The following is a 10,355-nucleotide window of genomic DNA, read 5'->3' on the forward strand; positions in this document are numbered from 1 at the left end:
TGCAACTACACATATTCATTTGGAACTAACTAAACCTGTTTTCTACAAGGAAAGTATCAGCTGAGGTGTTACAACAGCTTTATTTTATTCTACTTTTGCAAGGATGCTGAAAACAAAATTTTTGTGTGTATTACTCCCACAAATTGTCATTACGAATAGAAGCTAATACATGAAAACTGTTTGCGACGGTATTTCTCGGCCTTCCTGACAGTTAACGACATGGAGAAAATTATTCAGTGAAGCAGCACGTGTTTGCTGATTTCCATGTCCTTCCTGATAAACGGCCAGGACAGCACAGGTGTACTTAGAAAGATTGTGCAGCAGATAAAGCCATAACAATGGATCCTCGGTGGAAAGTGCATGTTGTTAGACCTCCATATCCTGTTACGCAATGAAATACAGCTGTAACTTCACCGCTAGGAGCACTACTGATAGACAGGAACTTTTCTCTCCGTTTTCCTTGTTGATAACATTGCTGAGGATACCGGAGCCCTGGCGTTTACTCTGAAACGTGACTATCACTTTCCCATGTGCATGAAACTGGAGACCGTACGACATAACGAGGGGCGTTCAGTAACTAATGCAACACTTTTTTTCTGAAAGGAGGTTGGTTTTATTCGACCCATCAGGGTAGCCGAGAGCGCTAACGCGCTGCTTCCTGGACTCGGGTAGGCGCGCCGGACCCGGATAGAATCAACACGGCGGATTAAAGACGAGGGCCGGGGTGCCGGCCAGCCTGGATGTTGTTTTTAGGCGGTTTTCCACATCCTGCTAGGTGAATACCGGGCTGGTCCCCACGTTCCGCCTCAGTTACACACGTCGCAGATATTTGAAACACGTCCGCACTATTTCACGATTTGCCGCGCGGGATTAGCTGAGCTGTCTAAGGCGCTGCAGTCATGGACTGTGCGGCTGGTCACGGCGTAGGTTCGAGTCCTCCCTCGGACATGGGTGTGTGTGTTTGTCCTTAGGATAATTAGGTTAAGTAGTGTGTAAGCTTAGGGACTGATGACTTTAGCAGTCACGTCCCATAAGATTTCACACATTTTTTGACTTATTTCACGATTTATACTAGATGCAGGCAGCTGGGGTACACAGATTCCATCCCTGGGGGTACGGGATGGCAGCAGGAAGGGCATCCGACCACCCCTAACACTAACCTTGCCAAATCCGTTGTAACCACGCCGACTCTGCGATCGCTGCGGGAGTATGGCGTAAGCGAAAGAAAGAAAGAAAGAGGTTGGTTTTATTCAGGATTCCAACACACCATACTATTCCTAACTCTTTTGGCTGCAAAATCATGTTTTTCAATACACTCTCCATTCAATGTGATGGCGTTACACCACCTACTGGCAGGGCCTCTATGTCTGTATGGAACCAACCCACTGGTCGCCATCGGAGTCAGCGTCTCGCTGCATCAATAACCTCCCCATCATCCACGTACTGCTTCCCACGAAATGCATCCTTCATGGGGTCAAACCCATAGAAGATGGATGGTACGAGATCCGGGCTGTAAGGTGGATGAGGAAGGATAATCCAATTAAGTTTTGTGAGCTCCTCCGGGTTGCGCAAACTTGTGTGACATTGGACTGTTGATGACTGGAAACATGCTGCCTAGTCGGACGAGTCTCGTTTCACATTGTATCTATCGGATGGACGTGTACGGGTATGGAAACAACCTCATGAATCCATGGACGCTGTTTGTCAATAGGGGACTGTTCAAGCTGGTGGAGGTTCTGTAATGGTGTGGGATGTGTGCAGTTGGAGTGATACGGTACCCCTGATACGTCTTAATACGACTCTGACAGGTGTCACGTACGTAAGCATCCTGTCCGATCACCTGCATCCATTCATGTCCATTGTGCATTCCGACAGACTTGGGCAATTCCAGCAGGACAATGCGACGCCCCATACGTCCAGAATTGCTACAGAATGGCTCCAGCAACTCTCTTCTGAGTTTAAACACTTCCGCTGCCCACCAAACTCCCCAGACATGAACATTATTGAGCATATCTAGGATGCCTTGCAACGTGCAGATCAGAAGAGGTCTCCGCCCCCTAGTACTCTTACGGATTTATGGCCAGCCCTGCAGCATTCATGGTGTCAGATCCCTGCAGCACTGTCACTGAGAAGTTCGTTTGCGTTTTTGTGGCGACGAACACGTTGAATTCATTTCTACAAACACTTGCGAGTTGGTCGTTGCGCCATGAGGGTGGACATCAAGAAGAATAGCCCCACCAGAGTCACAGAAGGCCGGACTTTATCTGCAGAGGGTGCGGCTTCAAGCTTTTTCTCTAGAGGAGAGGTAATGTGGTGCCACTGCGTGGATTGATGTTTAGTTTCCAGTTCGAAGTCATGAACACATGTTTCATCGCCTGGGTCGATGTTCGACAAAAACTTTTCACCATCAAGCTCGCAACGCGCAAGCAACTCAGCATAGATTATCCTTCGTTGCTCTTTATGGTCTTCTGTTAGTCGGCGAGGATCCCTGCATGCTCCTGCATCTACATCAACATCTGAATGTACATGGATACTCTGCAAATCACATTTAAGTGTCTGGTAGAGGGTTCATCGAACCACCTTCACAATTCTCTGTTATTCCAACCTCGTATAGCGCGCGGAAAGAATGAACACTTATACCTTTCCATGCGATCTCAGATTTCCCTTATTTTATCGTGGTGATCGGTCCGCCCTATGTAGGTCGGTGTCAACAAAATATTTTCTCATTCGGAGGAGATATTTGGTGATTGGAATTTCGTGAGAAGATTCCGTCGCAACGAAAAACGCCTTTCTTTTAATGATTTCCAGCCCAAATACTGTATCATTTCTGTGACACTCTCTCTCACATTTCGCGATAATACAAAACGTGCTGCCCTTCTTTGAACTTTTTCGATGTACTCCGTCAGTCCTACCTGGTAAGGATTCCACAACGCGCAGCAGTATTCTAAAAGAGGACGGACAAGCGTATTGTAGGCAGTCTCTTTAGTAGATATGTTACATTTTGTGAGTATCCTGCCAATAAAACGCAGCCTTTGGTTAGCCTTCCCCACAACATTTTCTATGTGTTCTTTCCAATTTAAGTTGTTCGTAATTGTAATACCTACGTATTTAGTTGAATTTACGGCTTTTATATTAGACTGATTTATCGTGTAACCGAAGTTTAACGAGTTCCTTTTAGCACTCATGTGGATGACCTCACACTTTTCGTTATTTAGGGTCAACTGCCACTTTCCACACCATTCAGATATTTTTTCTAAATCATTTTGCAGTTTGTTTTGATCTTCTGACGACTTTTTAGTCGATAAACGACAGCGTCATCTGCAAACAACCGAAGACGGCTGCTCAGATTATCTCCCAAATCGTTTATATAGATAAGGAACAGCAAAGAGCCTATAACACTACCTTGGGGAACGCCTGAAATTAATTCTGTTTTACTCGATGACTTTCCGCTAATTACTACGAACTGTGACCTCTCTGACAGGTAATCGCAAATCCAGTCACATAACGGAGACGATATTCCATAAGCACGCAATTTTGCTACGAGCCGCTTGTGTGGTAGAGTGTCAAACGCCTTCCGGAAATCCAGGAATACGGAATCGATCTCAAATTCCTTGCCAATGGCACTCAGCACTTCATGTGAATAAAGAGCTAGTTGTGTTTCACAGGAACGATGTTTTCTAAACCCATGTTGACTGTGTGTCAATAGACCTTTTCCTTCGAGGTTATTCATAATGTTAGAACACAATATATGTTCTAAAATCGTGCTGCATATCGACGTTAACGATATGAGCCTGTAATTTAGTGGATTACTCCTACTACCTTTTTTGAATATTAGTGTGACCCGTGCAACATTCCAGTCTTTGGGTACGGATCTTTCGTCGAGCGAACGGTTGTATATGATTGTTCAAATGGTTGAAATGGCTCTGAGTACTATGGGACTTAACGTCTGAGGTCATCAGTCCCCTGGAACTTAGAACTACTTAAACCTAACTATCCTAAGGACATCACACACATCCATGCCCGAGGCAGGATTCGAACCTGCGACCGTAGCGGTCGCGCGGTTCCAGACTGTAGCGCCTAGAACCGCTCGGCCACTCCGGCCGGCGTTTATGATTGTTAAGTATGGAGCTAATGCATCAGCATAATCCGATAGGAACCTAATTGGTATACAGTCTGGACAAGAAGACGCTTTTATTAAGTGATTTGAGTTGCTTCACTACTCCGATGATATTTACTCCTATGTTACTCATGTTGGCAGCTGTTCTCGATTCGAATTCTAGAACATTTACTTCGTCTTCTTTTGTGAAGGCATTTCGGAAGGCTGTGTTTAGTAAATCTGCTTTGGCAGCACTGTCTTCGATAGTATCTACATTGTTGTCGCGCAGAGAAGGCATTGATTGTTTCTTACCGCTAACATACTTCACATACGAACAGAATCTCTTTGGATTTTCTGCCAGGTTTCGAGACAAAATTTCGTTGTGGAAACTGTTATACGCGTTTCGCATTGAACTCCGCGCTAAGTTTCGAGCTTCTGCAAAGGATCGCCAATCTTGGGGATTTTGCGTCTGTTTAAATTTGATGTGTTTGTTTCGTTGTTTCTGTAACAGTGTTCTAACCCGTTTTGTGTACCAAGGAGGATCAGCTCCGTCGTTTGTTAGATTATTTGGTATAAACCTTTCAATTGCTGCCAATACTATTTCTTTGAATTTAAGCCACATCTGGTCTACACTTATATTATTAATTTGGAATGAGTGGAGATTGTCTCTCAGGAAGGCGTCAAGCGAATTTTTATCTGCTTTGTTGAATAGGTATATTTTTCGCTTATTTTTCGAGGATTTGGGGCTTACAGTATTCAGTCTCGTTCTGCACACGTCTTTTAGTACCCCAACTGGTGGGCGATTGTATCATCACTACCAACAGAGATGACCATTTTGCAGAGAGGTGATTGGTTGTCATCCGTCGAATGAGAGTGTCTGCACGTTCCAACACTGCACGAGTCACAACCGTGTGCAGCTGGCCGCCACGCATGAGAGCGGACAGGTTCAAATGGTTCAAATGGCTCTGAGCACTATGGGACTTAACGTCTGAGGTCATCAGTCCCCTAGAACTTAGAACTACTTAAACCTATCTAACCTAAGGACATCACACATATCCATGCCCGAGGCAGGATTCGAAACTGCGACCGTAGCGGTCGCGCGGTTCCAGACTGAAGCGCCTAGAACCGCGCGGACACTCCGGCCGGCAGAGCGGACAGATTTGGCGACCTTATTGCGATGATGACAGACGCTCTCCCGACGACCCGCCGTGCCTTTATTCACTGCCAGTTCTCCGTAGACATTCTATAAGTGCCTATAAATACCTGCGTTTCTCTTAATTTCCGCCAAAAAATCTCCTCTGCCCGGAACGCACCTCTGTTACAGATGCCGTACGTTACGTATAGCGCCGTCACCTATCGAAACTTCACGAGACTATACGGGATGAACCCAGAATATCGCACGAAATCCCACAACAAATTCTGCATCTTTTCAACCGAAACTGGCCGAGAAAAAAAGTGTTGCGTTACTTACTGAACGCCTCTCGGAAGCAGTCTCGATATGTCGGACTCAAGGCTGATGTGATATTCCTGCATCTTTCAAAGCTAGATGAAGTGGTAAGTTTCTCTCTGTTTTGTCTCGTATCAGGTGGTACGATAGTACACTACTGGCCATTAAAATTGCTACACCACGAAGATGACGTGCTACAGACGCGAAATGTAACCGTCAGTAAGAAGATGCTGTGATATGCACATGATTAGCTTTTCAGAGCATTCACACAAGCTAGGCGCCTGTGGCGACACCTACAACGTGCTGACATGAGGAGAGTTTCCAACCGATTTCTCATACGCAAACAGCAGTTGACCGGCGTAGGCTGGTGAAACGTTGTTGTGATACCTCGTGTAAGGAGGAGAAATGCGTACCATCACGTTTCCGACTTTGATAAAGGTCGGATTGTAGCCTATCGCGATTGCGGTTTATCGTATCGCGACATTGCTGCTCGAGTTGGTCGAGATCCAATGACTGTTAGCAGAATATGGAATCGGTTGAGTTCAGGAGGGTAATACGGAACGCCGTGCCGGATCTCAAAGGCCTCGTATCACTAGCAGTCGAGATGACAGGCATCTTATCCGCATGGCTGTAACGGATCGTGCAGCCACGTCTCGATTCCTGAGTCAACAGATGGGAACATTTGGAAGACAACAACCATCTGCACGTACAGTTCTACGACGTTTCCAGCAGCATGGACTATCAGTTCGGAGACCATGGCTGCAGTTACCCTCGACGCTGCATCACAGACAAGAGCGCCTGCGATGGTGTTCTCAATGACGAACCTGGGTGCACGAATGGCATTTTTTTCGGATGAATCCAGGTTCTGTTTACAGCATCATGATGGTCGCATCCGTGTTTGGCGACATCGCGGTGAACGCACATTGGAAGCGTGTATTCGTCATCGCCATACTGGCGTATCACCCGGCGTGATGGTATAGGGTGCCATTGGTTACGCGTCTCGATCACCTCTTGTTCGCACTGACGGCACTTTGAAAAGTGGACGTTACAGTTCGGATGTGTTACGACCCGTGGCTCTACCCTTCATTCGATCCCTGCGAAACCCTACATTTCAGCAGGATAATGCACGACCGCATGTTGCATGTCCTGTATGGGCCTTTCTGGGGCCAGCACATGCTCCAGATCTCTCAACAATTGAAAACGTCTGGTCAATGGTGGCCGAGCAACTGGCTCGCCACAATACGGCAGTCACTACTCTTGATGAACTGTGGTATCGTGTTGAAGCTTCATGGGCAGCTGTACCTGTACAAGCCATCCAAGCTCTGTTTGACTCAATGCCCAGGGGTATCAAGGCCGTTATTACGGCCAGAGGTGGTTGTTCTGGGTACTGATTTCTCAGTATCTATGCACCCAAATTGCGTGGAAATGTAATCACATGTCAGTTCTAGAATAATATATTTGTCCAATGAATACCCGTTTATTATCTGCATTTCTTCTTGGTGTAGCAATTTTAATGGCCAGTAGTGTAATACCTGCCACGAATCTCTCCCTGTACCGGCCGCTGGTGGAACCTCAGTTAAATTACGGCGTGATATTTTATCACAGTGGCGCCCAGTAACACAGTATCCAAACTAGACAAAATATTTTTCCCAGCTACTCGCTGACTGCAACATCCTCATCCCAAGTATGATACGTTAAATATTAAAAACGAATGCAACGACAAGGCAATCGCCAGATGGGATTAAAATCAACGATATTTCCTTATACTCGTAATCACTCCCTAAGAACACGTCTGCGTTTAGCACAGGGGTGGTGCCTCTCCAAATCGTCAGTCCGCTTGGATTGAACTAAATCATCAACCGCAGCAAATTATCACTGACATCGATTTCCAGTAGGACGTTGGAACGTATACAGTTTTCGAATATTACGAAATACATCTAAGAAAACTGCATCGTCTCTCTCTCATCTTTGGTATCAAAGTGTTTTGATTTTTAATGTAAGATGTGGTCGTCGCGTATATTCTGCACACTCGTAAGTGCGGTTTACATATACGCCGACGGTAATCAAAGTTGCTACGCAGGCAAAAATATTAGTAAAAATTGCTATAGTTTTGCTTGAAATGGTTTAATTGCGTTATCCAAACCTGCTCCTAGCTCAAAGATAAACAGAAGTAGCACGAAACTACACTTAAGCGCCAAATAAACTGGTATAGGCATGCGTATTCATATACAGAGATGAGATACTGTATGTAAACAGGCAGAATACGGCTCTGTGGTCGCAACGCCTATATAAGAAAACAAGTGCCTGGCGCAGTTGTTAGATCGGTTACTACTGCTACTATGGCAGGTTATCAAGATTTAAGAGAGTTTGAACGTGGTGTTATAGTCGGCGCACGAGCGATGAGACATAGCGTCTCCGAGGTAGCGATGAAGTGGGGATTTTCCCGTGCCACCATTTCACGAGTGTACCGTGAATATCAGGAATCCGGTAAAACATCAAAGCTCCGACATCGGTGCGTCCGGAAAAAGGTCCTGCAAGAACGGGACCAACGACGACTGAAGATAATCGTTCAAAGCGGCGAAAAGTGCAACTCTTCCGCTGATTGCTGCAGATTTCAATGCTGTGCCATCAACAAGTGTCAGCGTGCGAACCATTCAACGAAACATCATCGATATGGACTTTCGGAGCCGTAGACCCACTCATGTACCTTTGATGACTGCAAGACGTAAAGCTTTACGCCTCGCCTGGACCCGTCAACACCGACATTGGACTGTTGATGACTGGAAACATGCTGCATAGTCGGACGAGTCTCGTTTCACATTGTATCTATCGGATGGACGTGTACGGGTATGGAAACAACCTCATGAATCCATGGACGCTGTTTGTCAATAGGGGACTGTTCAAGCTGGTGGAGGTTCTGTAATGGTGTGGGATGTGTGCAGTTGGAGTGATACGGTACCCCTGATACGTCTAAATACGACTCTGACACGTGTCACGTACGTAAGCATCCTGTCCGATCACCTGCATCCATTCATGTCCATTGTGCATTCCGACAGACTTGGGAAATTCCAGCAGGACAATGCGACACCCCATTCGTCCAGAATTGTTACAGAATGGCTCCAGCAACTCTCTTCTGAGTTTAAACACTTCCGCTGCCCACCAGACTCCCCAGACATGAACATTATTGAGCATATCTGGGATGCCTTGCAACGTGCGGATCAGAAGAGGTCTCCGCCCCCTAGTACTCTTACGGATTTATGGACAGCCCTGCAGCATTCATGGTGTCATTTCCCTCCAGCACTACTTCAGACATCAGTCGGGTCCTTGCCACGTCGTGTTGCGGCACTTCCTCGTGCTCGCAGAGGCCCTACACTATATCAGGCAGGTTAACAGTTTTTTTTTTTTTTTGGCTGAGCAGTGTATTACTGTTATCGCCCTATAAATTAATTGTTGCGAAGAAAGAGACGGTAGAAGTACCTACGTAGCGTAAGGATTTGTGCTCACAATAAATAATTGCATTTATATCACACTAGCTGCAGTTAGGTTAAGCATTTACTTGACAGAACTAAATCTAATTGCAAATTCAAAGAGATCGAGAAGCAAACCTAAGCCTTGTGGCCTAATGCAGTTAAATTTATCCATGCAATTCCGTAAAAATTCTGATAAAATGGAGTTTTCAAATATTAGTGCTTGAAAATTATTATCATTATTCAAAGTATTTATTATGTTCACTCGATGACGAAGTCCAATATTTAATATTTTAATAAATTCCACGTAACGGCCGCCCGTGTGTCATGACAAGAGTAAGCCAGATGGGCAATCCTGTACGAAACTCACTCTCTGTATTTTCACTTGCATATTTCCAAGGGAAGGAATAAGAACAGGAAAAATTTACTTTTTACCATACACTGAAACAGAAAATACGTACAAGGAATATTTACTGCGTCAAAACAACTAAGCGACTTAATTCTTCAATAGGAGAAACAAAAGTAGGAATAGATCTTTAAACCAAGTCTTTTAACACTAATGATATAGGACTTCCATGGTTACAAACAATGTCTTTACATTGCGTAGTTATTCCTTGATACTGAAATACATGTTCTATTAACAATTTTAACATAAAGAATCATATTAACGTGTTGTACGTTTCATAATTATCTGTCGCAGTGGCTACGGTGTTTATCGACAGAAATACATTAAGTTTTGTACTTTATTTATGCTACACATCTGTCTGTTATAGATTTAGTTTAATTTTCATAGGGCTTTCCAAAATACGCGATTTCCTCTCAGAAGATTCACTGTTCGTAGTAAATGTTGTGAAGCCGTTTAGTGAAACAGAAGCGATATCTGGCTTTCATCATGGAAGTATTACAAGCTGTTTCCAATCCATATAAATATTATGTAAATTGTTATAGGGCTTCTAAAAATTTCACTCTGATGAAGACATCCGTACATCCGTAGCGGTGCCGAAACGTAGGTCAATGTACCAAACAGTTATTTTCAACCTGTTGGCTGTATAATCCGATGTTGAAACATTTAAGATTGCTTTCAATTCTTTATGTCTGTTTGATATATAAAGGTATTATCAGTTTTTATACAACTTTCGTCACTATCTCCATTATACCATAAATTTATGTAATATGTTGTTAGATGAAATCTGTGTGAGAACACTTCAAATATTGCTGTATGATAATATTTTTCAGTAGCTCTTTAGTTTCCAGGTCCTTGCTAAGAACTCTTTGTAAAAATGTTTTGCTTGCAATTTTCGTGTAGATCATTTTTTAAGACCAGTGCAGGTCGTTTCGTTGGAAA

This window comes from Schistocerca serialis, chromosome 2 (assembly GCF_023864345.2).
Source record: "Schistocerca serialis cubense isolate TAMUIC-IGC-003099 chromosome 2, iqSchSeri2.2, whole genome shotgun sequence".
Classification (NCBI taxonomy): Eukaryota; Metazoa; Arthropoda; class Insecta; order Orthoptera; family Acrididae; genus Schistocerca; species Schistocerca serialis.